Consider the following 25,218-nt stretch of genomic DNA (forward strand, 5'->3'; position numbering starts at 1 on the left):
TACTGGAGTCAATGCCGGTACCACGGAAGCAGGAGTCTCCCTCGCTCCGGTTTATCTGCGTCGATACGCTCTGTGTACTGTTGACATCTGTTGCAGCATGCTTGGGCTATTGTCTGCATTTCTTTAAACGGAAGGTTCACAGGGTTTTGTTGAAAAAGGCAAGATTATGTCTCTCCTCGTCAGCAGTTAGATATTTTCTGCCTTTCTTCTCCTCTTGAACTGCCGGGTCTGGATAGCCGTCTTGTTGTGCGGTCTGCCTTGCTTGTACTGTGCTCTCTTGCTCCACCTTTTATCCCTGTGGGGAAGGGAAAGGGCCATCAGGTGTGCATACTTCTCATCAATTGCCCGACTTTGCCTGACCCTTTTATTTGGATATGTCAGGTAAACAGCTCTTGTGTTAGTCCGTTGTGCAGAAGTGGGCGGACAGTGTTTTCCAATGTCCTTCGTGGTCGGATGGGGAAGAGGTATTGAAGGAATAGAGGATACCGCATCTCCCATGTCGGTGTCCCACTCCCCAAGGACCGCCATCCAGGTGATCCTCTCTCACTGGTCCACCCCAGGAACTGGATCCAACAGCAACAGCTGTGTCCTGGCCACCTGGATGACAGATCCCCAGGGACTAGCTAGGAAGACACCTTCAGGTTTCTCACACAGTCCTGTCTGGGACATAAGAGGAGGACTGGGAAACTCTATGGTGATAGGAAGCCACCAGCTAACTGATGCAACTGCTGGATGCGATCTATGAGATAATCACCCGAAGCTCCCCTCTTTTGCCCCACCATGCACTCTGCAATCATCCCATCAAGGACATTTCACTACTGCAAGCTAGCAGGAAATCTAGTCCATGGAAAATGTGGCAAAGTCCTATGTAGTGCAACATTCAGATGGGAATATTAGTGAGAAAAACCCTATAGAAAACGTGCCTTTCGAAAGCTTTACTCATGCCGTACGCATGAAAAGTTCACTACTTAACCCAGGCTCAATCCACCAGTCCAGTCATGGAGCAGGATTATTCGTCACGCAAACATTGAGGGCACAAGTGCCAGAGTGGATCGCTGTCTGCAGTGTTCGGCAAAGTGGACACACGCAAAGAGAGAAAAAGGAAACAGTGCATGCGCCCAAAGGGAAAACTTGGTTTCGGCAAGCAAGTACACTTAAAGCAATGGAACCAACCAGTGAACATGATACTAGAGTCTGAACCCAAGAGAACAGGTACTATATTTGAGCCCTTGGGCTGCAGAGGACAGAATCTGATTCAAATTGAATCATTAGAAACGACACAACATCAGATTAGACGTGGTATAAAAGGTATACACACATGGGGAGGAGGAAGAGACATTAAGCCTACACCAATCATACAACCCCAGACTGATGGGACATACAGACTCAACAATTAGAAATATTAATAATACAATTTCTGTCAAAGCCGAGGCACAAACGTTTAGGCTTTGGGGAGTTAGGGTGGCACTCCAGGTGGTGATGTAGCAATGAGAGGAGCTGGAGAAAGAAAGACAGAGGACACACAGAGGGTTGGCCAAGGCAAATAGGTCCTACTGCAAGAGCAAAAGAATGGGAGGATGCTTGGCTAAACAGCAAACGCTGAGCAAGGGTCATTGCCCGAGAAGCTAAGAAGAGTCAGAGGATTCTTAAGAAAAGAAGAGGAGTTACCTGGTAGGGGCTCTAAACCACATTCATGTGACAGCTGCCAAGCCACAAGTGCTAAAAAGGATGCAGAGTACCTTGAAAGCCTGCAAAGAGCTAGAGCAGGTTCAGACACAGGAGGCAGAATCTTTTACTGGGAGGTTAAAATTACTGCAGCCTTAGAAATGTTCCAAATAAGTAGAGGGTAAAATCCTACCCAATGAGCACCCCGCTAGGCAGTGTTTGCACTGTTAGATTCACAGGGGAGGGCTTCTCTTCTGCATCATCTACCAAGGCCAAGTACAGAAATGTACTGGGGCACTTTCAAATTTCAATAGGCAGTCTGCATTGAAGGACACTTTTCTGGGTACGGACACCCAGCAAATGTGTGTGAATTTGAAAAAGGATCAGATATTGGGTTCAGGATGTTTTGTGAAACAGGCTTAAACTAAGAGGACCAGATTGGACTTGCTCGTCCACCCAGACCCTGTATTCAGAGACAGATTTTTTAAATGATTTTAGATAGCCTATCACTAGAATTGGTAGGTGTTTAGCTCACTCGACCCTAGACCAAGTTTAGTAGTGCAGAGAAGAGCTATTGAACAGGAGTAATGGCTCCTGCTGTGACAGACAAAACCATGTCAAGAGAAAGAAGGAAAAAGAACAGTGGAAAGGGAATACAATGTAATCCTACCCTTACCCTTGAATTATCCCATTACATTACCACACCAACAAGGAAATCTTTTGTAAGGGTACGGATGTGTTGTCTTATGTGTTGTCTTATAAAATGAGAAATGAACTAAGATTGTTCTCCGGGAACCTGTGGGCCTAATTTAGTTTGTCCCTTACCCTTTGTTACATAATGTAAGGCTTCTAGAATGCAAGCCTTTTGCCAAGATTGGGACTATGTGCAGGCAGCCTTTTGCCAAGCCATGCTGAGGAGGTATCGCAGGTGGTGGAAACTCCTTGTAAACATCAGCATATTTAACATTGTATTTTCCTTGTTGGCACTTGCAGTAGATCGCCTTTTCTATTTTGAGGTGGGAGAGGTTGTTTGGGTGTTAGAATACTCATGGTCAGCTATACTAGGAGAACCCCCCCTCCTCCCCTGCCTCTCTTACATGCCCGCTCCCCTTTTGTTAGAATGCTGTAACTAAAGCATTAGATGTTTAGTGTCAGCAGATCCATGGTCTGATACTAGACAGAACAACTTCATACTTCTGTTTGATCGGTTCTCCTAGTGCTCAACATGAGGGAACTCTTCTTTGCAATACACCTCTCTGATGTTTGAATGCATCGACAGACAGAGATGTTGATTACACAAAAGAGCAGGGAACACCCTCACCGCCAAACCAATGCTCTAAAGAAAGTACAAACAGGTTAGCACAAGGGTGGAACAAAGTACAAGTAATAACCTTAATGTACTATGTATACCTAATCCTGTGGCATCTTGGGTGTATGGTGTCTGAGCCTATGAGAACCCAAAAAACTAGAATTAACCCTCTAGTCCTATTACTGTTTGTTAACAACTCTCAAGAAATGACTGGCAATGATCAGCTTACCCCCTGATGAGCAATGGAAGTTTTTGAAGGTTCAATGAGTCATTAAACAACGGCAGGAAAAAATAACAAATTGGAAGGTTAGTAGAGGGTATCTCCCCGGGCGGAACGAGGGACGCTTCCAGGTTTGCGGTGGTGCACCGGGCAGCAAAGCGTTCAGTGATGCACGTGGTGTAATTCAGAAACCTTTCAGTTGGAGTAGAAAGGTACAGAAGCGATTCAGAAACCTTGCAGTTGGAGTAGAAAGGTCCAGAGGCAATTAAAGGCTCACGTAAGTGTGTAGTAAAGGACTGGTAGCAGAGTTCAGGAATACAGAGTCGGCTGTAACTGTATCAGAGTGTAGTTCAAATAACCTTTATGTAGCTTACCAGGTGTGGCTGCGTTTGTGCGTCGCAGAGTAATGAACAGCGAGACTCCAGCAGAGCAGCACTTTTTTGTGGCGTGTAGCGGAATACACAGTTGCGAGCAGCGGGATTCAAGCAGAGCAGCGCGGTTAAGTGGTGTGTAGCAGGATACACACGGACCGCACTGGAAGGAACAAATTCCAGATTCAAGGCACAGAAACGTTAGGCAAAGAAGTCTGTGTCAGAGTTCCGGTTCGTCAACATTCAGGTCAATGAATTCCAAGGGAACAGGCAATAGGAAGTCGATGAGAGTAAACCGTGGTCAGAAGTACATGCAGTTATCAGAATTGGAGTAACACTATAATTAGAAGCAGCGCCGTAGTGATGTAGCATTCTCTTATGAGGTTGATGAGGGGCAGAGTCTGTGGGCCCGCGTTGCGGTCGAAGTCAGCTGGTTAGTCACATGACGTGAATGATGCTCCTGTACAGTGGATGTTGGAGCTTGCACGCGTCTCCTAGGCAAACCCCAGCATTGCCAAAATGGAGCATCCAGGAGCAGAGAGAGGAATAGAGGCACCCCAGTAAGAGAAGAATGCAAAGGACGAGGAGTAGATCGAGACCCAGGTGTAACAGGCCCAAGGACTTTTAAGAATAGACCAACATCTATGTTGAGTTGCCTTGAGCACCGTTTGATCTAGGGGAATTCCGATTTTGGTTATAGCAATTTCCCTAGAACCCATAGAATCCAGTTCTACTACCAAACCACTACATTAATAAATCACTGTCTAGCAGTGAATATGTGTCAATTGTGCCATAACTCAACATTCCACTCCTGACAGCAGTCTGTGATGGGGCTGAGTTGTAATACAATGACTACCACATTGACCACTCAGGGAGTCCATTCTTAAATTCCTAAGAACATCTCAGGAGGCTAAGTTGCCCTTCAGAACAACCCCAGGCTCAGTGGGACAAGAGCTATATAGCATAGAGGACAGTTATCCTGGCAAGAAGGGCCAGCGCAAACACTGGGATAGAAGTAACGCTTCCCTCTGGGACTTCCAGAAGAGTTGCCCCCACATATTGGTGCTGGCCCCTAGCATTGCATTGATGTTAAAGGTGGAGTCAGGCACGCAGATTACCGGAGCAAGAGAGAAGTCATTCTTTCCAACGATTGGTGTGACAACTATCCAGTGCACATGGGGCACACCATAACCCAATCCATTTTTAGGTCATTAGGTCATTGCCTACCCCAAAATGTATGTACTTTGGAGACCACCATACTGGGTAGAGAAGGGTTTGGCTCAACAGCCCCCCCCATCCTCCTGAAGAGCATTTAAAAAGAAATATATGTCATTGATTTTACAAACAAAAAGTAACAAATACAATTACATATGTCAATTACATAAAGAAAAAAAGAGATCCAATCCTTCCAAAGAGCATATGAATCCACCAACTGTAGATACCCAGGACTTTCACACTCACTCTTGGTGATTCACAAGTACCGAGCCGAATGTTTTGTCAAGTCCTCCTGGAATCAGCAGGGAAAGAGTGCCAGGCCTGTGTTCCTTAGAAAAGAGCAGGATTTACTGTAGTGTCAAGCAGAGCATCAGGGCGACAGTAAAACATACCACTATTTACTAATACCTGGCCCCTTCCAGTAGGAGGTTATGGGGATCGACAATGCATAAATTAAAGTGCTCCAGGGCATAACTAAATTGCACAGCCAAGTTTTGTCCCATTTGTGTTGGCCCAGCATTTAAAGTCTTATTAAATAATAACATTGAGGCTTGTGAAATCTGCTAGAAAACCTCAGCCAGTTCAGAGGGACATCTTACAGCCACTAGAGATCCTACTTCCACATAGCACGATGGACCTAGCGGGTCCTTTGGAGCCCTCCAAGTTAGGCAACAAATACATGTGCATACCTGAACACATCCTGCTGGAATTCGATTAACTCAAAAAGCAATGGTCTTTCTTTAATAGTGGGTACCCTTGATTCCAATTATATAGATCTGTGTAGGTCCAAGGCCTGGTGGCAGTACTTTGGTAAAATGTAAATTTAAGATTATATCAAGTTTGATATAGTGACCTTTGATGAGGTACAGTTATAAAAGGCCTAAACTCATCTGATGACATTTCTATTATTAAGTGGTTTTTGGCACAGGCTGAAGCCGTCAGAGATTTTGTATATTGCTCTTTGGGTGATGAGGGTTCACCCGCACAAAATGTTGGGGCCAGCCCTGGAGGACCCTTTTGTCCTTTGCTGGGAAGGCTTGACACCTTTCAAGAGGTACAGGGCATACCCCAAGGGGCTAGGGTGTGAGGCAGTGCTGCTATGGAAGCTCTGCCTGAACAGTGCGGGTCACACCTTGGGGGATAATCAGTGGAGTCTTTTTGATCTTAGGCAGACATGCAACCTGGGAAGGGAGTACAGTCTATCTTCCGAACCCATGGACAGGTCCTGGCATCTTGAAAATGCCTAGGCAACCCTACCTTCCTGTTACTCCTCTTAACTTCCTGCAGACAAGGCACTGTGGGAGCATACATGACAAGGCAAAACCCAGTGGTACAGCAGCAAAGATTAGACCCTTACAGAAGGCTTAGAATTGAACAATTCGCTGTGGCAAAATGATTATGCAAGGGGTTGAGACCCACCTCCCTAATTGAATCATCTTTGGAATCTTGAAAAATCATCCTGAAGAATCCACCACCCACCGCCTGTTACTGCTACAGGGGAACATATTAAGTGACCTGCTGTTGGAAAAGGCCCAGCTACTGCTGCAACACTGGTACCCATGACTCTCAGAAGTGGTACATCTGCAAGTGTCCCTAGCAACCTCCCTAGATGGGAAGGGCAGAAGAAAGACTTACTCTTTCCTTAGATATCAGACAGTGCCACACAGCGCCCAAGGATTAAACGAAGCTGCCTTCAACTACCTGAACCTTCCAATAGCTGCACCCCAGTTTTAAGCACATTGGCACCATTGCAGCAGCTGCTAGGGTGCATGGGAGTTTCATTTGACTCTATTCAAGCATCTTGGGGCCACTAACTTGACATCACCTGCCTGTTCCCAATCATCTTTAACAGTATTACCATTGCAGAACTGTATTGTGTTGGGCTCAGTCGAGGCGGCTCACCACTGAAGTTGAATCACTGTATTTCCTCATTTGAGACAATGATAAACCTTCAAACTGCATTGATCTGCACATCTCTGCTTGTTCAAAGCTTCTTTGAGACATTAATGCTTGTTGAGTTGCCTTAATTGCTCTATCCAGTTGAATTTGCTCGATTCATCGGAAAGTGATCCAAGGGCAAGCCCGACCTGATCGAGCTCTTGAAACAAAAAACATGAAGCTACTTACACTGGTTTGGCTCGCCTGGGCTTGTTCGTTGGGCCACACTCTTAACCTTTAACACAGGCCCGGTTATTCACTACTCAGTGTACCCCTTCTTCTAAAGTATACATTATCAGTGTAAATCTGTACAGGGGTGGGTTGCAAGTGTTTTAATAGTATAGATGCCCACTTAGTATAATTATAGACTCATTTATTATTTTGGTACCAACTAGTACTATCGTTTTGGGTGCTACATTGGTGGCTTGCACCCCTCTTAAAGGGAATAGCCTGCCCTCCTCCCCTGCCATCTTAAAGCAGCGAAGAAGGTGTACCACTCATGTTGTGCCTGTTTGACCTTAATGATTGAGATCACTGCTGGTTTACTGGTGGAGTGGTATGTGAGGGGTTAGAAATGAAAGTCGGACACAAAGTTGTCATGTTTTTTGTCAAAGACTTTTAGTAACAAACGGATTTGGAAAATGCCTCTATGACCCTGCTCTAAGAGAAACTTCCCTACCTATAACCAACAACTAAGGAACTGTCTTTGTCAGGATGTCAGAAATCAAAAGGAGTCCTTGTGTCCATTGTTCTATCCTGACCCTCACACTGCAAACTAAACAATAAAGTGCAAAGGGAAATGCCTTTAACCTGGTATTTGCAAAAGTGTTCATAAATGAAAATATAACAGTTCCAACATAAATGTTCTGCAAGGTAACGATACCTTGGTTCCAGAGGGTGATTCCCGTCCCCTGGATTCTTCAATGGAATTGCAATGTCTCTTGTTCTAACAGTTCTTTGTGTTTCTCCTTGGCACACAACAATCGTGTTCAGTATAAGGCTGTTCAACCTTGTGGGTTCCTTCTTTAAAAACGTCCTTCTTAGTTCAATCAAACACAGTCTTTTCTTGGGACTTCTCTGTAGGTTTGAAGTAGCCTGGTATACTCCCCTGCCAGGATTTCTTATTTCCATATATGTGTAGCAGTCTCTCTTTACATTCACATTTGTAGATCTTTTCCTTGATTCAGTACTTCTAATACTTTCAATGTCCACTTTCAGTTTTCCCCATATCAGCATTCCAGGCATTCATGTATTGTTAGGGGTTGCCTTTGTATTCTGCCCTTTAGACTTGCAAGCACTCTTCTCATCGTTTCGGTGGCATTACAAAGTTCAAATTGTATTTAAATAACAAGATATAGGTTCCTTATAGATAAATGTAACTGCGCTACTTTTAGTCTAATGATCTCTTTTTTAAACATTTCTTTTTCAAACTCAAAATAGGCTTCAAGGGTGTATTGTGGTCCTGACCTGTTAGGACTAATACAAAAACGACAATTTATAGTAATAACACCCCTATTGTGCCACCCGATATATGCCTCAAATAGAATATCTAAATATCAGTCCACTTTACGTCAATATTACTGTGATCCAGGTAATCATACAGTTAACAAAAGTCAATTTCAACAAGACACAAACACAAATTTCAATGGAGGGAATGGTCTCCTTTCTTGAATTTATTTGATCCACTTGGAAAATGTCTTGATCCAAGACGTTTCAATCCAAAAGCCAACACGTGTTTTGCATAGCGCCAAACTTTACTTGAGTACTTAAGTAGCTTCTTCATGGCTATGACAAGGTACATTTGTCCATTCAAAATATGACATAGCAAACAATGAATCACCCAAATATGTACTGAGTTCCAACACAATAACATATTTCAACTGTTGAAATCTTGATCTTTAAACAAAATTGAACTCTGCTATTAACCAAGATTCATAAATATTATTCATACCTATCCACATGCACGTTACTATAATATTAATTGTTTGAATTATCATTTTCCATTGGAGAACATACTGCCTATTGTAGGGTATGTATATTGCACCCTGAGCATACCATAGGCACACTACTAATCATTCAAGTTTCTGATGATGCACACATATTATTGCTCATCAATCAGCCGTGATTGTCATCAGCGAGTCATCTATCCTTTCTCACACTACTTCTATCAAAGGCTGATTCCCAGCCCTGACCTGCAATTTTAAAATAATCGTGTTAAGTCTCAAAAACAATTTTGTCTACCATGCTGAATTAACCTAATTTCTCTCTGTTTTACCTGAATACAAATTGAAAATGACTGAGAACTATAGACCTCTTCATTAACGGATCTAATGAATCATTTCTTTTTTACTGCAATGTCTGAAAACAAAAACAATCTAATTGCGGGTTTGAGGTGGATACCTCATAATGCAATCGCTCCAGAAAAAGTATCTGGTGAGTATACAGTTAGGGGTCCAGTTTATTTAAGCAGTAGAAACGGAGCTATTCTTTTGCAATGAACACAGCCACATATTTCATAACCTTTGAGATTTGTGTTAGTAAGTGACAAATATAAGGTACTATTTCAACATAATGTTGTCGACTCCAGTTTGAGGCAATACAATATGAGGAGCAATTACTGTGTGGCCAACAGTTTCGACCGTCCAGGCTTTGTCAAGGTAGTTTCAAGTATTATACTTCGTACAGTATTTTGGAGTCATACATTTGTACGTATTTCTGCATTATCACATGAATTTTCAAAACATAGTATCACATTACATTTAGTCATTTAGTACGTCCAATTTTGAAACTTATAGCCTTTATAAAAGGCATGTGTGGTTCACACGCGTTGTAGATAGGGATGCTTGATATGGATTAGGGGGTCCATATAATGTATTGAATTGGTGTCTGCCATTGGGTCTGGCGTCATTAGACCAAATAGGAAGGCCATGCGCGTTTCGCATGCCAATGGGTGTAACCTTTCAGTCTGCTTTAGTTTTGATGTTTCAATGCGCTCATTGAAATCTCCTCATTGAAGTAGACTACTCTCGAATCATTAAACATTCTGAGTCAAGCAAGTAAATTCATGTTCCACATCAATTATTATACGAACCCTAATAATTGGTATTATGATATTAACATCCAACATTACTTCAAATATCTTGTGATAAGCATAGTTCGTGTCACCTCCCTTTTGCGGTATAATTTGTGACCATGTTATTTTGTGGCCCCGTAGTCCCGAAGGTTTACGATTACTCATAACCCCTAATGGTAATACCATGTGCACATATGTGTTCCTTAATTCAGTGATCAGAAATCCACACTGAAAAGAACTTCAAATTGGGTTGGGCCTAGTCGCCGAAATGCCTGGGGTCCCCACTTCACTTGGGCTGACTAACCAGCTCTGCCTGGCGTCTTCGGTTCTGTACGTGCTTCTGCAATGCAACTCTGGCACTTGTCTTCCACTCTGGACTGCCTTGACTTCTCTCCGCCTTCTCTCGCGGCTCCGCTCCTGCATGCCTTCAGGTCTCGGTGAGGGTAACGCTGCTTCTTCCAGCTGCTGGATGCCCAGGAATCATCACGTCATTCTTGGTGTTTCTGCCGCCTGGTAGCTCTCGCAACGTTTCTTTGTTCCCTCTTTGCTGGCGAGCCCCTGAGCTCTGCCACACCGACTCGTGCCTCCAGCTTCTGCATACCTCCAAGCGAGATCCAGCTTCTCCTGAGCCTCATCTCACAGTTTGGTTTCCATTTTTAAATGTCCCACGCATCGGTGCTTTCTCAAAACAACTAGCATGCTCATTGACCTTGAGGCTCCTGCTGCTCTGCATCATTTCCTTCATCCTCCATGTCTCAGTACTTCGGTGGTTGTGGGCATTGGAGTCCACGGATATCAACTGATGCAAAGTACTTGGAAAACCTCTCTCAATTATTCCATATGAAGGATCAGTTCTACATGAAGGAGAATTAGAAGTGAAAAAGGTTTTCTTGGAGCTTTTACTTTTCAGACCATGGATGGGAGTTTGGTCTAAAGGATTTTGGGAAAAGGTTTCTCTATTTTTCCTATGAGGGGGACAGACACATGGCAATAGGCCATTAGGGTATTGGTTATAAGGGTGGTCTTTCTCAGGGGCAAACGGTGATTCATCACAGGGGGCAGAGTAGGGGTTTAGAAACCAACACTCATCCCGGTACTCCTGCAGAGCAGTAGTCATTTCATCCAACAGATCACTACACAAATTACACCTTTTTTGCAACAGTTACACTTGCTAATTTTCAACCAAAAACATACACGGAAAAGCAGTATTCCACCCCCACGCCCGCCAACTCCCCCGACTGCCCCCCCAACCAAGACATTGTGATTTCAGGTGGAAGTTACACCAAGTGAAAATTCTAGTGCGAATTCCACCCGATTTAGAAAGAAGACCCATTTATACTGCAAAACCGATATTCTAACATCCACCGTTGGTCTGCTGCTTGGTCAAGTGCAAAACAAAGATAAATTTGACTTCGAAATAATTTTCCTCACACAAATATTTCTCCCAACACACTTCTACACTTATTCCATCCACCATGTACTTGTGTAACTATCTAAGTGGTCTGGGCAGTAGCATGGTAACTCTGTTCCTTGCTCACATTTTAGTTACCCAAACTGGTTTACCCGAATATATATTTATTTTATTTGTAAAGCGCCTAAGCCCTTAGGCATCAGGGCACTGTTGCAGACCAGTTACATTATACAGAGCTTCATTCAACACATTTGGACAAATGGACAGCATTACAAGGAGGGGTGGACGAGTGTCGGTGTCCCATGAGGGGTTAGGCAAATAGCACGTTTTCAGTGCTTTGCGGAAGTCCCAGTAAGATTCATGAGCTCTGTGACAAGGGTGTTCCATTGGTTTAGCGCAGCCGAGGGGGAGCATTGGCTCTTTTCACTCTTGGTATGGCTACTTTAAAGGCATGGAGAGATCCTACCAGCCTGTTTGGTTTTGCGCTTTCAATTGTTTTGTGACGAGTACTGTGGGGCGGTTTGCTCAGGCATTTGTGTGATTACAAGGGTTTTGAAAATGATTATCTCCCTGATCGGGAGCAATGAGCCTGTTTTCTTGCAGCTGAGATGTGCTCCATTTTTGGGATGTTCAGCGCTGCTCTGAGGGCGTTATTCTGGATTACTTGTAGTTTGTTTAGGTTCCGTCTTGAAGTTCCTGCGAAAAGGACGTTGCAATAATCCAGTCTTGTGCCTGTGATTGCTCTGGCAACGGTCATGCAGCTTTCAGTGGTGAGAAATGGTCTTGTGGCGTTAATGAGCTTAGCTGTGTGAGCTGATGAGGTCGTAATGGCGCCAACTTGTTGCTGAGGGAGAGCGATGCATCCAAGTATATACCTAAGGTTTTAATCGAGTCCGAGACTGGGATCTGGGTTCCGTCTATCATGAAGGCTGAGAATTGCGGAGTGAGTTTTTTTAGCACTGCCTGTGAGCCTACCAGCAAAATCTCCATCTTATCATTGTTAATACATAGATGATTGGCTGCCATCCATGCTTGAATGGTGGTATATACTTTGTTGAGCACGAGGGAGTCTTTGTCATAAGAGCCTGCCAAGGGTAGGCGTAATTGTGGGTCATCAGCTGGTTGGTATATGAGATGCCTAAGTCATCTAGCAGATCAAATAAGGGCTTTGTGAAAATGTTGTAAAGTGATGGGGATACGCATGAGCCCTGGGTTATGCCGCAAGGGATGGGGATAGGTGCAGCGCTGGCTGTGTCGGAAAAGACTCATTGATCTGCCTTCTAAGAAGGATGCAATACAGCTGACGACTTCAGTTGAGAAATTGGTGGCTGAAGTGAGGTGGTGGCAAAGGGTTTTGGGGTCTACCAGAACAAACACTGCTGAAAGGTCTAATAGGAGGAGGAGGGCTTGTTTGCCCTCGTCTCTGAATGAATCAATTTGTATTTTCAGGTCTAAGAACGCATACTCGGTGCTCTGGCTGGGTCTGAAACTAGATTGGCGCATTCTTAAGATGTGATTAGATTCAAGATAGCATTGGATCTGGTTGTAGGCTGCTCTGTTTAGAATCTTAAGCAGGAAGGGTACTGTGGATATGGGTTGGTAATTGTTAGGCGCTGTGGGGTCTAGTGAAGGTTTCTTTAGCAAAGGGAGGACCCAGGGTTCTTTGAGGATTGTTGGTAATAGATGGTGGCAAATGATGCATTGATGAATATAGTGATGAAGGGGGCTAGACCTGTTGTGCAGTCTTTTATGATTGTAGCTGGGTAAATGTTTCCTATGCATCTTGATGGTTTAAGGTTTTTAATAATATTGGTTGTTTCCAATTCTGAGATTTCTCTGAAAAGGAAGGGTGGTATGGCATACGTGCCAACCAGGGCCGGGAGATTGCTAGGGTTGGTTTGGCTTTGTTTTAGTGCAATTTATTTCTGTAAAAGGCATATTGTGTTCTTCATGGCATTCTGGATGTTGGTACACCAAGTTTCGTCTTTGATTACTGATGAAGGGGGTGTCTTAGGGTTTCAAGTTCTCTCAGTATTCTAAATAACTCTTGTGAGTTAGAGTTTGCTTTAGTTAATCTGGCATTATAGGTTTCTGCTTTCACCTTTATAATAGCCTGCTTGCATTCTTTGTCAACCTTATTGTAGGTACACTTATGGGACTCCGAGGGATTTTGTTCTCCAGATAGCTTCTGCTTGCCTTTTCTTAGTGTGTAGTGCTTAGAGGGCATCAGTGAACCATGGGTTGAGGTGGTCTGTCAGGTTAGGTTTTCTAGGGAGGGGTGGTGCGACGATATTGTAGTAAAGTAGGTTCCGCAATCAGGTAAGTTACTTTACACATCTTTATTGTTCCCAAGATGAGTTAACATGTAGGAGAACAGACACCGGCTTATCCCACCCGGCATGTATTCACCAACTGACAACTCCCCGAACACACGCACGTCACTAGATGACATCAATACATTCTAACACGCGCATGCATTCCATCCATCTGCAAGCACTGAATACAACAGATATCCATTGCTTTGGTGAGGGTGCTTGAATAGAGATCTACTAACATTTGTGGATCTGCTGTGGTGATGTTTTCCCTAGCCAACGGTGCGAAGTAAAGAGTGAGTTTTTTGTGATTTTCTTCGTGCTACGGGGCCATGCTGGTGGCAGGGAGGGGGAATGTTGGGTATCGGTTTCTGTGATGGGAGGCTAAAAGGGAGGACGTGATGATCCGACCACGGGATGGGCTGGTTGGAGGTGATGGTTATCTGGTTGTTTAGGTCGGCTATCCTGTCTAGGGTTCTTCCTTTAGTGTGGGTAGGGAGGAGATGTGTTTAAAGCCTAGGTCAGAGAGGGTATCGGCAACACTTGTGGCTGTATGATCGTTGTGTCATGGAGGCCTAAATTAAGGTTGCCAATGAGTATTATTCTAGAAGTGGGTTTAAATATTCTCTCCTATAAGATGCAACTGCAGAGGTTGGTTGGCGATATAACATGTATGGTGATGAGTCTGGAGGTGCTGCTACAAATTTGACAGTGAGGCATTTACAGTTGCCTTTAGTGGAAGTTCTAGTGGGTCGGATCTGGAGGGAGTCCCTGCAGATGAGAGCCACACCGCGCCCTGGGGAGTCTGTTCTACCGCATCTGAGGGTGGTGTCTCCTTCTGGTAAAGCTAGGGATAGCGCAGGGCCTGGGGCTTGGTGGAGCCAGGTTTCCGTAATAGCTAGGAAGTCTAGGTTCATGTTAGAGATTAGGTAGTTGATATCAAGAGCGTGTGCTGGTAGGGACCTAGCATTGATTAAGGCTGCATGAAGCATGTGGGCTGGTTTGTGTTTGGAGGGGAGGATATGTGTGGTACTGAATGGAGGTGACATGTGGCTTTTGGGTGTTTATCCAAAGTAGGGATGGCATTGGGGCTCATTTTATTGTATGGCTCAGTGCTGGCAGTGGGGAGGAGGGGGTGCTGAGTGATATTAGTGCTAGCGCTTGTAGTGTTAGAATCCTCATGGTACTAAAAAGGGTGAGCAAGAATGGTAGTAGAGCAAGCGTGGGTGCGTGCCCCAAGGTATTCATTTTGTCTCCAAGTCAGAGCTGGGAGGTGGGTGGGGATTGTTGTGGAGGTTCTTGTGCATAGCCTATCATTCCTCTCTAGGAGGTGAAGCTGGGTTCTCACTTTAGTAGACTGAAGATAGAGTAGCTTGAGAGTGATGTAGCAGCGGCTGGCGACAGCTGTGTTGGAATTAGATGTCTTATGGAAGGGTTGGTTCAGTGCATGTCTAAACATCAATAAGCTTGTTGGGTGGTTATAGCTCATTGTAGGGCCCTTAATGGCTGTGTATGGGCGAAAGCGAGCCGATAAGGAGTTTTGGGCATTTGTTGTAAAGGAGACTAGGGGCGCTCCTGTATCAGGTACTGAGAGGGGTGGGCTTAGTCTGCGTGGACTGGAGTGGGTCATAATGGCCATAGAGGTGTGCTTCACAAGTGTAGGCGGTGTATCGGAAGGTTCTGACTGTGGTTCCATCCCACTGGGACAGTGGGCACATTTTGAGTCTGGCAGGCTAGTGAGTCTTTGAAGGGTGCTGTAGTAGCGACTGTGCGTGGCATAGACGGGACCATGGCATGATGCGATGGCTTGGTGTGTAGTGCCAATGTGTCAGGTTGGTCTAGTATCCTTACTAGGCTAGAGCTTGTTAGAGGGCTGGGCTGTCCATCAGCTTCAGTTAACCTAGGGCAGGGAGGAACGTGCTTGGTCATATGCAGTCATAGTGGCGAGGGCATCGTGCAGGCAGTTTAATATTGTCCCCCACAACAAAAGCACCAGCAGAACATAGTAGTATGACCAGAGTTAATGTTGGTGCTAGGCATGGCAAGGTCAGTCAAAGTGTGTGACCGCAGTGGTAAGCAGCGGAGAGCGGCAGAGAGCTGCTGCTGTAGCCTTGGACATCAGTCTTCGACCAAAGACCGGCTTCACCATCCGGCGAATCAGGTCTGGCTGGTCATGTGCTTCCATCATCCAATTGGTTGTGGTCATTGTTAGGCAGAATTCTCATAAATGCGCCAATTCCTCCCACCTTAGAGCCCTCCAGCTCTTTCGCCAAACTTTGGGACTTTCAACTTCTTAATTCTGTTTGTTTCATTTGGTTATGGAGTTTTAGACAACTCCATAGGCATCATCTTTTCATTTGTGGCACACAGCACCCTCAGTGCAGTGGCACAGGGAAGCCTTTCTGGCTATCCCAAGCTTTAAATACCTTCTCTGGGAACTGCTTCCCAGAGAAAGTAAAGTGAAATTGACTTTACTAGTCTTTCCAAATTCCTAGACCCAGCATACCCTATCTTACATAGAGTGCTGGAGGGGTTACTTAGTATCTCCTATGTCTAAATACTCATGTAGCAGTCAAATGCTACCCTTTCCTCTCAGAATGGCTGGTGGTAGTGATTTTACAACAAACTACCATGAATTTTCCCGACCGCGAACACCGGTAGCGTTAAATCGCGGGAGCCATGTTTATCAAGATGGTGTCCAAGCCCCCTTTGTTTAAACAGGTCCTGGTCTTTTTTCGCCATTTCGGGACTGAAGACCGCCTCTGGCGCCCGATTGTCTGGGGTGGGCAGGAAGTGAGGGAGGTGCCTGAAACTCCCTGTGCTTAGTCTCCTATGAGAACCAAATGCACTCTGGTGTGCTTGGTTGGCTGACTGTCCGGCAAAGACAGCCACCCTACTGGGGGAGTGGCAGCTAGGCTGGAATGAATGGGAGTAAACTGGATAAAAAGCAAGTTTCTTGGCTTGAAAGGCAGAGTCGACCACTGGAACGAAAACCGAAGATGAGCTTGAAGAGAACGGCTGCTGCAACTCCTGGACCGTTGCTTTGCCCGGTGACGTCCTCCTGCAGGTCCGAATCGCCAAGTTCATCTCGACAGAGAAGCCCCCACAAGGATGACTTCTCCCTTTGCGTTGGTGGGACCAATCGACTTGAACCGTAAGCCACCTGGATACTCACCTCAGAGCTGGTTGACTTTCCTCAGAGTGCTGCACGAAACCGTAGAGCCAGGGAGGGAGACACCAGCTTATGTGCTTGACTACAGCTACCGGAATCGAAGATTTGCCAGCTTTTTGACCAGTCCGAGTGCAGAAGTCACCCAACGTCCTCCCTCTTGTCCCCATGACTAAGGCCCAGGAACAGCGAGATCTGCAGGAACTGCCAGAAACAGAAGTCATCAGCTGCACCTTTTTCTTCATTTGTAAAGGTACTGTAAATCGAGACAGAGTACTTACCTCTCGCGGTGAAAGTGCTTGAAACTTTCCCAACTCACAGGCCTAATCAGCTTGTGATCCAGCATATCATTGTTCTTGCTACTAACCACTTCTAAGAACTTGTGCCGTGACTTTTCCGTTTCAATACCAGAACGGCTTTATCCTATCCAAGACTTTAGCCCATTGACTTTGGCCTAACCTATTGAATTGAATTGACTCTTTTGGTGAACTCTAAATATTTGCACTGTCTAAGAATAACTTGTAACCTTTCATGTTCTAAATAACCTATGCTTTTTTGCTCCTAATTCAAAGTATTCTGAATGCCTTTTTGCTCGTCCTTCAAAGTAGTCTGAATGCCTCAGAAACTTAAAGTGTATATAATACTGAAGTATACTTGTGTAAGAGACTTAACTGCCTCCTTCTAGTGAATGTTTTATAACTGACTGTTGAATACATTAATAAGTGTTTAACCAAGAAACCTTGAGTGTAAGAGATTATTTGAACACCTGTGATTGTAGACCTCTGTGTAACATCATTACAGCTCACATTCCCTCTTGAGATAAGCTTGGCTGCTCAGCTCTGCTACCAAAAACTGTGTAGAACAGACGTATACCAAAGGTTGGTTTTGCTTACACCTGTAGTCTTAGCTGTGTGTAGTGGTCCCCAAGGGTACTGCATACAAACTCTGCCTAACAGTCATCTGTGCAGGCAGTATTTTGTCAGCGATTGTGGAATCCCCGGCGGCCATCTTAGTACATGCACAGCTGTGCTTTTCCAACGTTATACAGTGGGTGCTTCCAATGTGGAGTGGGAGATCCTGAGGGCAGGTTGCATTCAGAAGGTGCAGCGGAGCAGCAGAGAGCTCCTGCTGTAGCCTTGGACATTGGCCTTCGACTGCTTCACAGGTCACGCAAGGAATCCAGAACATTACATTGTGTACTGCAGAGTACTCCATTGTCAAACCTGCTGGCTGCAGTATTCAGTTTCCACAACCACCTTACCTGTACTTCGATTTCTTTAGATGTTGCTACCTGCACCTCATCCAGTACTGGGACCCAATTTCAGCATATCAAGTAGGCCTGAAGGAAAACTTGGGAGAAACACTGCATGTTGCGGAGAGTCTTCACACACCACGGAGACCTGGAAGACAGGCTTTTGCAATACCTGGACATGACCCTATATCACTGGAGAATGTCTTGCACGAAAAGACCAACAGAGGTATACCAGAGGCCGTCACAACCAGTTCCACATACCATTGCAGTGAAGGACAATGTTCAATTAATTCAACTTGCCCATAAGATTCCTTTCAATGTTTTCAGCAGCCACAGGTTGAAATCTTGGCCAGACACGGGAAATCAATATTGTACAAATCCAATACCCCCTCATAGATGGTTACGGATGCTAATGAGTCCAGAACGATTTGGTGGGCTTGGTCGCTGCAGGGTCTTTGCAGTTGCCCAGACCACAACCTTTTTATTACACCTGTCAAGGCTATATGCTGTTTTACAGCATGAGAGTGAAGACCTCATCCTGTATTGTGCTGTGGAGCATTGCACCACCCTCTAGGTCTGTGTACCACTAGTCTATTTCACTCCTTTCAATTGATATCAGCATTTTTTAGCATTATAGGCCCTGAAATCTGTATTGTGTACAGTCAGCTCTCCATGCACTTTGCATGGTTCTTTTCTGTTGTTATGACCAGTTTATAATGTATTACTGGATTCAAGGCAATAGTCTCTCCTTCTGCTCCTCCCCATCACATCACTCTCGTTTTCCTCGTGCCTTTATCAAGGCACGTCCAATTCTTGGAGCCGACATGTCAGCTGACTTGGGAAACCTGGCTTCTCCTCGATACCAGGTGTTTGTTACAAGCTAAGTTGTTGAAAGCCCCACATTACTAAGCCCACTTGAGCACCTCACACATCCATCACTCAAACACACACCAGCCATATTTAGAACCAGGTATTGTCTGGTCTTGACATATCCATCACAGTTCAGTCTTCATTGTAAAATTGACTGCACGTGCCTTAAACTTTCTCTCTTTGCTACCAATAACCAGACACCTTTAAGAAACGCACATCCCTGCTAACACAACCTTCATTACTCCTCATCGCCTCATGCGTTTGTCCCCCCCACCAAGTTGTTCGTCCTTTGGCCAATCCCCAGTTCACATCACATCCTCTCCCCCAACCCTTCTTTTATATCCACAGACCAAGGCCTGCTGGCAGCCTGGCAGGGTCAAAATACGCCACTTGACGGACAAGGTCAGCACTGTTAAACCACTACGTTGGAGATGAGCGCAGTAGAAATATTTACTAGCATAAGTGAACAACCCACAAACTTCCACCCTCAAATTTCAAAACACAGTTGCACCATCATTTTCCAGGTGTAATTTAGGATGCAGGTGATAGATTTTGTCAATTTCTAAAAATGTTAGTGAATTCCACTAAACATACACCTTGTGGGTATGTGTAATGCACACCTACATACCCTCAAAAGCCAGGTCATACCCCTGGCGTTCCCATTTCACCCAACTGTGGCGGCAGAAGAGCCTCCAGGATGGTAGTTTAACAGTCAACTTTATGCCTCCAATTAAACAGATGTAAACCCTATTTGTGCATTGGCGTAGCTTACCCTGGCAGATGTTGCACCTTTTTTCAGATACAAGACATACTTACAGCTTAGTAAATTTGCCCCATAAGAGTATGTTCTCATTTAATTATAAGATAACTGCAAAGGATTACAGAATGAAGGGTACACAAGGGCATGAATCATTTTACCAGAGCACGCATAGATAGCAAAAGGGATGATCTCCCTCGGGTGTGGCCCGCACTCGAACCCTATATATACACTGTTGAAAAAACAGCCCATGCTGCTTTTTCCAATGAAACACCACGTTTAGCATGTTAATTGTTTTTTTTCAGATGCCAGGATCATTTATTTAGAACCATCCAAAAGCTGGGCATGGAGGTTCTGAAGGTGGCCTTGCCAGTGGATGAACTCGAAACCAGTAGACCAGTCCATCACATTTGAATGGTTATCAAAAGAATGAAGAACAAACCCAACCCGGTCAACATGTAATCGTTTTGGGCATTTATCTGCTGGCAGTATGAGGGCAGATACCAAAACATTTATAAGTGAATGGGTCCTACATTTCAGAGAAAGGGGTGATCTGAAGGTTATCAAAGACTGCAGGTTTCAATCAACCAATAAAGGCACAACAAATGGAACACCTGCCCAAACCATAGGCTGCCAGTATGATTGTAGACTACCGCTTAAAATGTGCTTCTGACTCTCTACCAGATGGTGGCTCGCTGCTCCTAAAATGAGAATTGCTGCAGAGTCACGACTGTGCCAGTGTTCCTAGCTAAATTAAAGATATTTTCAGTTGAAAAGCCAAACAGGAGTTTTGAGCCAAAGGGATCTCAGATTATTTTGTGAAGAGCACTCTACAGAGATGGGTGGACCATCAAAAATATTTAAACTATGCCCTGAAGTAAATGTCTAGCAAAATTAATTACATTTGTGTTATGTATGGGTACAGAAGACATGTGGTATTTAGACTGAATTATTTTGATGTGGCGAAATACAATCTTGCGAACAGCTGAGAATTGCCATTAAGATTAGCTCAAAGTTACACAATCATGTACAATGCTTACAAGCCACAAGGATGATCACATGATTTCCATATGCTGTGGCTCCCGCAGCTTCTCGGATGATAAAAGTGGATTGTAAACTTGAGAAGTCCATCAGAGGCATATTGGATAATATGCAGATTAGAGATAGCTTCAGTACATGGTTTTACAATTATATTGTCAATTGATGTGATCGACCTAGTTCATTGCTATCTAGAAGATTAAACAGGAAAGCTTCTGAAAGTGTCAAAACACATTCCAATCCAATGTATGTGGAGTTTTAAAAGTAGTAGGGTTTGTAAAGAGTATTCCACCTCCATAGAGATACAGATGGAACTCATCATTTATTTCCAGCTAGAACTCTACTTTACAAGCTTGCCCAATTTAAGAATTGGTTCCGTCCCTCTTATGTTTTTTAAACACAGTTTTGACTTTTCTTTTTTTATTACTGGTGAAACTAAACTAGCAAGTGGCCCCAGAGAATTTCTGCCTCTTGTATCTTGCAGAGGCATGGGATGTTAATAACCTGCCGCTTAGCCATTGGTCCGATTGATATATTCTAGTGAGCACATACTGGAGCCCTTGTGGCACACAGTTCCGGTTTAAGCAATAGTTTATACAATGGAGGGAATTTGTAGCCCTTTGAACCAAACCTCTCCTGTATTATAACTCTGCAGATGGCTTCTCATTTCTGATGTGCTTCCAACAGCACAATGTGTACATGCCTGCCCTATCCCTCCTGACAGATTGTGGGTAGGTTGATTTGACGGCAATACACTAGGGAACGTTAGGGCTACATGGATATCTAATAGTTTTAGGCACCAACAACATAGATGGTTACACTTGATTTCCTTATCAGTACTACTTTGTCTTTCAATCTCCAAGGCACATTAAAAATCATGCCTCAGTTTGATGAGATGCAACACCATGACACGGTATGCTACAATATTCCATGGAATAAAGGGATACTTGTTGGAACCCGTTTTAGCTGCCCAGGTAGTGTTTTTCCACTGGTTGCTATTCATGGGCAGATTGGGTGCAATTGCCAAAACGGAGGATAATGGGGTTTTAAAACTGGAAGTAAACTGGGATTGTGAAATGAGTTATATTGAAATTGTGAACACTGTACATATACTGAGATTGCATAAACTGCGTTGGTTGGGATTATGAAAGCTGGAAGTGTCAAACAGTACACATGCTATGAATGCACAATTAGTAGGCTGTCCAGACTGGACATTATCTTTGGTTTCTGCAAACTAGACTGCAGAACTGTGAATGTGCAAACCATGAATAAACAGACATTGTGCAAACTTTACATATACAAGCAGCGATTAAGCTAGAGTATACTGCGGTTGCCAACCTAAAAACCTCCTCATAGTGCACAAGTGGGGTATACCAGATTTGTGTATACTTCGATAATATGCTCAGTAAGGACCTGCTGGGATTGTCACAGTGAAACTGGTTTGGGTTTCTGCAAGGTAGAAAAATACAAGGTTTGTGAACTAGATTTATTTTGGCATTTTGCAAAATGGAGTAGATAGTATCCTAGAATTTTTCAAATAAAGCCTACGCTAAAATTGTAAAACTGTTCGACATTTCTAGTTTACAAATCCTATCATTAATCTGGGATTGTAAAATGTGAGTCTGGGATTTTATAAATTGGGTTATACTGGAATTCTGAAAAATAAGAAAATTTGATGTTTGAGCAAACTGTGATTTAGTGGATTTTCAAACTAGAATGATAGTTTTACTGTGCAAACTTGAAATATGCAGGGATTTTGCCATTGGGAGCATAATGGGATTTGGCAAACATGTAGTAGGCTGTGCTAAAGAAAATAGGAATAATCTTGACATACTGCAGTGTAGGAATATATTGTAATATGGTCAAACCATGATGAGGTTAGGGTAAGTCAAGGTTTACTCAACAAGTGTTTATAGAACTCATTTTACAGACGCAAGACATGGGAACCTTCAAAAATCCTGAAAACATTAACATTCTCACCTTGTGTTTTTGAGTTGAAATTTTAAACAAATGCCTCCTACCCCCTTTGAAATGTAATGTTTCTACCACCCTTTATGTGAAAATAACATGTAGTCTACCCAAATACATTTAATGTGACCAGTGGCACGGGTCGTTTGCAAATTATTTGCAGTAAGAAAATGCTGTTTACAATGGTAGAGAGATAATACCAGGTGTTTCACTCAGCCAGAATTTGACGCAGGTAATACATTATGGTTCCAAAAAGGGGAAAAAAACCTAAGGATTGCTTTACAGAGGTATACACCAATACAGATACATAACGGAGCGCTTTACAGAGGTGTACAACATTACAGATGCCTAACAGAGTGCTTTTCAGTGGTAACAACAGAACAGATATACAGTAGTGGGTAGGATACAGAGGGCGACAAAGAAGAGGTACAGCTGTTCTGGGTGGTGTGGACGAGAGGTACAGACGGTGTCTAGCGCATCAGGTGGGGTAGGGGCGAAATGATGGCCTAGCTGTTGAGGAGGAGAGCTTCCTTGAAGAGGTGGGTCTAGAGTTCTTTTCTGAATTGTAGGAGCGTGGGGGCAAGTCTGATGCAGACGGGGAGGAGGTTCCATAGTCTTGTGGCATAGGTAGAGAAGGCTGGTTTTCTGGTCCTTTCCTTTTCACAACGGCGGATGTCAAGTCTACACGTGTCCTAGCTTCTGGTGGTGCGCTGTCCACCGGAGATGTAGAGTTTCTCTATGAGATAGCTGGGTGACTTGAGGGCGACTGTCTTATAGATGATGCAGCAAGACTTGAAAATGATTTGTGGGAGCCAATGAAGGTAGATGAGGGCCGGGGTAATGTGGTTGTATCTCCATAGACCCTTGATGAGGCGTGCAGGACACTTCTCAGGGGCACAAGGGAGGATGACAGGAGGCCTTCAAGGATTGCAGTGCCTCTGTCAAGGTAGGATAGTAACAGTGCTTGAATGGTGGTTCTAAAGCTGTCCGGAGGAAGGAAGAGCTTGACTCTTTCACAGGCGGGAGATCTGATACCAAGCTGTGAGGTTTCTTAGCTATGCATGTCTTGAAGGAGAGGTGTTTCTCAATATGGAACTCAAGGGACTTGGTGCAGGAGGTGAGCTTGGGTGCAAAGCCCTCAGAGTTCATGGTTGATGGCCAGGTCTGTATGTCTGTTTGTTCGGTGCTGTTGGTGAGGAGTAGGAATTCAGTCTTGGAGGGGTTGAGCTTCAAGTATGCAATGGAAATCCAAGACTCGATAAGCGAGAGGCAGGTTTTGAGCCTACGGATGTCCTTAATGGAGTCCATCTTGAGGTATAGCTGTGTGTGTTGTCGGTGTATTGGTGGATGTGGATGGTGTGTGCGGCTAGGAGGGCTCCCAGCGGCTCCATGTATAAATTGAAGATCACTGGGAAGAGGATGGAACCCTGTGGGACTCCACAGGTGACGGGTAGCATTGGCGATCTAGAGGAGTCCATATGAACAAACTGCTTGCAGTTGGCGAGGTAGGACTTGAACCAGCATAGGACAAGGTTACTGATTGCAATGTGCCAATGTAGGGTGTCCGTAACTGCCTGGTGGTCTACTGTGTCGAATGTGCCCGAGAGGTCAAGTAGAATCAGAAGACAGGGGTGACCGTCGTCAAAGATGTTGAGGGCATCATCAACCACCTATATGGTTGCTGTCTCAGTGCTGCATCTGAATCTGGATTGGTAGGTTTGGAGGAGATTGTCAGTGTCGATGTGTTCCTGCAGTTGTGCAGCTACCGCTTTCTCAATGATCTTACCTAGGAAGGCAAGATGGGTGATGGGGCGATAGTTAGTTAGGTTGTTGGGATACAGAGAGGGTTTCTTTAGTGGAGGGAGGATTTGTATTGTTTGTAGGGTCGATGGGAAGGTGCCTTTAATTGGGAAGCTGTTGATGATCTCCAGGTCGGGAAGGAGAACTTCTGCAGGGAGGGTCTCGAGGATGGATGCTGGGAGGATGTCATCTGTCTACAATGTGGCTCTGAGGACGGCCAGGGTTTCTACCAGTCCCTCTGTCAAGAGGGTCTTGAATTTTGTACAGGGTTGGGAGATTTTGCGAGGAGGGACGAGAGGTGGGTCTGTGGTTGCAGAGCTGGGGGGGTTTATGTGCTGGTGAGTCTGGCTGATTTTGTCAAGCAAGGTGTTGAAGGCAGTGGATTTTTCTATTGAGTGTGGTATGGCAGGGTTAAGTAGCGGGTTGATGCACTGCTTGAACGCTTTGAAAACAATTACTTTGTGAAATTATTCACAGATGCTGTTAAATGCCCTCAAATCGTGATTTGGATGCATTCAAGTACACATGCAATTATTAGCACAATAGTGTTTTTTTACTTCTATTAACATCTGAAACCAAAAACCGAATTCAAATTCACCTAATTTATAACTGATGAACCAAGAAAGTGAATGTGCAAAAATATTCTCGAAAAACATGATTTGCTGAAGTTATTTCTCACAAACCAATTACTTCATGGTAAAAAAAGGATGACAGATCAGCAGGCTCTGCACTGCAGGCAGCAGACTACAAAGTATATCGCTTCCAGTTCCTGTTTTACATCTCTTGTGACTTCTGTGACTGTTCACAAGGTGTCGTCACTTCTCCCCAAGGGGGAGCCCTTTCTCATGAG

At 44.3% G+C, this 25,218-nt stretch overlaps 1 protein-coding gene across 1 annotated transcript in view; it reads right to left on the bottom strand.

Annotated features, from left to right (window-relative positions):
- The window catches only part of LOC138513701 (solute carrier family 23 member 1-like), a 520,832-nt gene that overhangs the window by 414,840 nt on the left and 80,774 nt on the right, over positions 1–25,218 (bottom strand). The window lies entirely within an intron of this gene.

This window comes from Ambystoma mexicanum, chromosome 12 (genome assembly GCF_040938575.1).
Source record: "Ambystoma mexicanum isolate Mex_15411 chromosome 12, UKY_AmexF1_1, whole genome shotgun sequence".
Classification (NCBI taxonomy): domain Eukaryota; kingdom Metazoa; phylum Chordata; class Amphibia; order Caudata; family Ambystomatidae; genus Ambystoma; species Ambystoma mexicanum.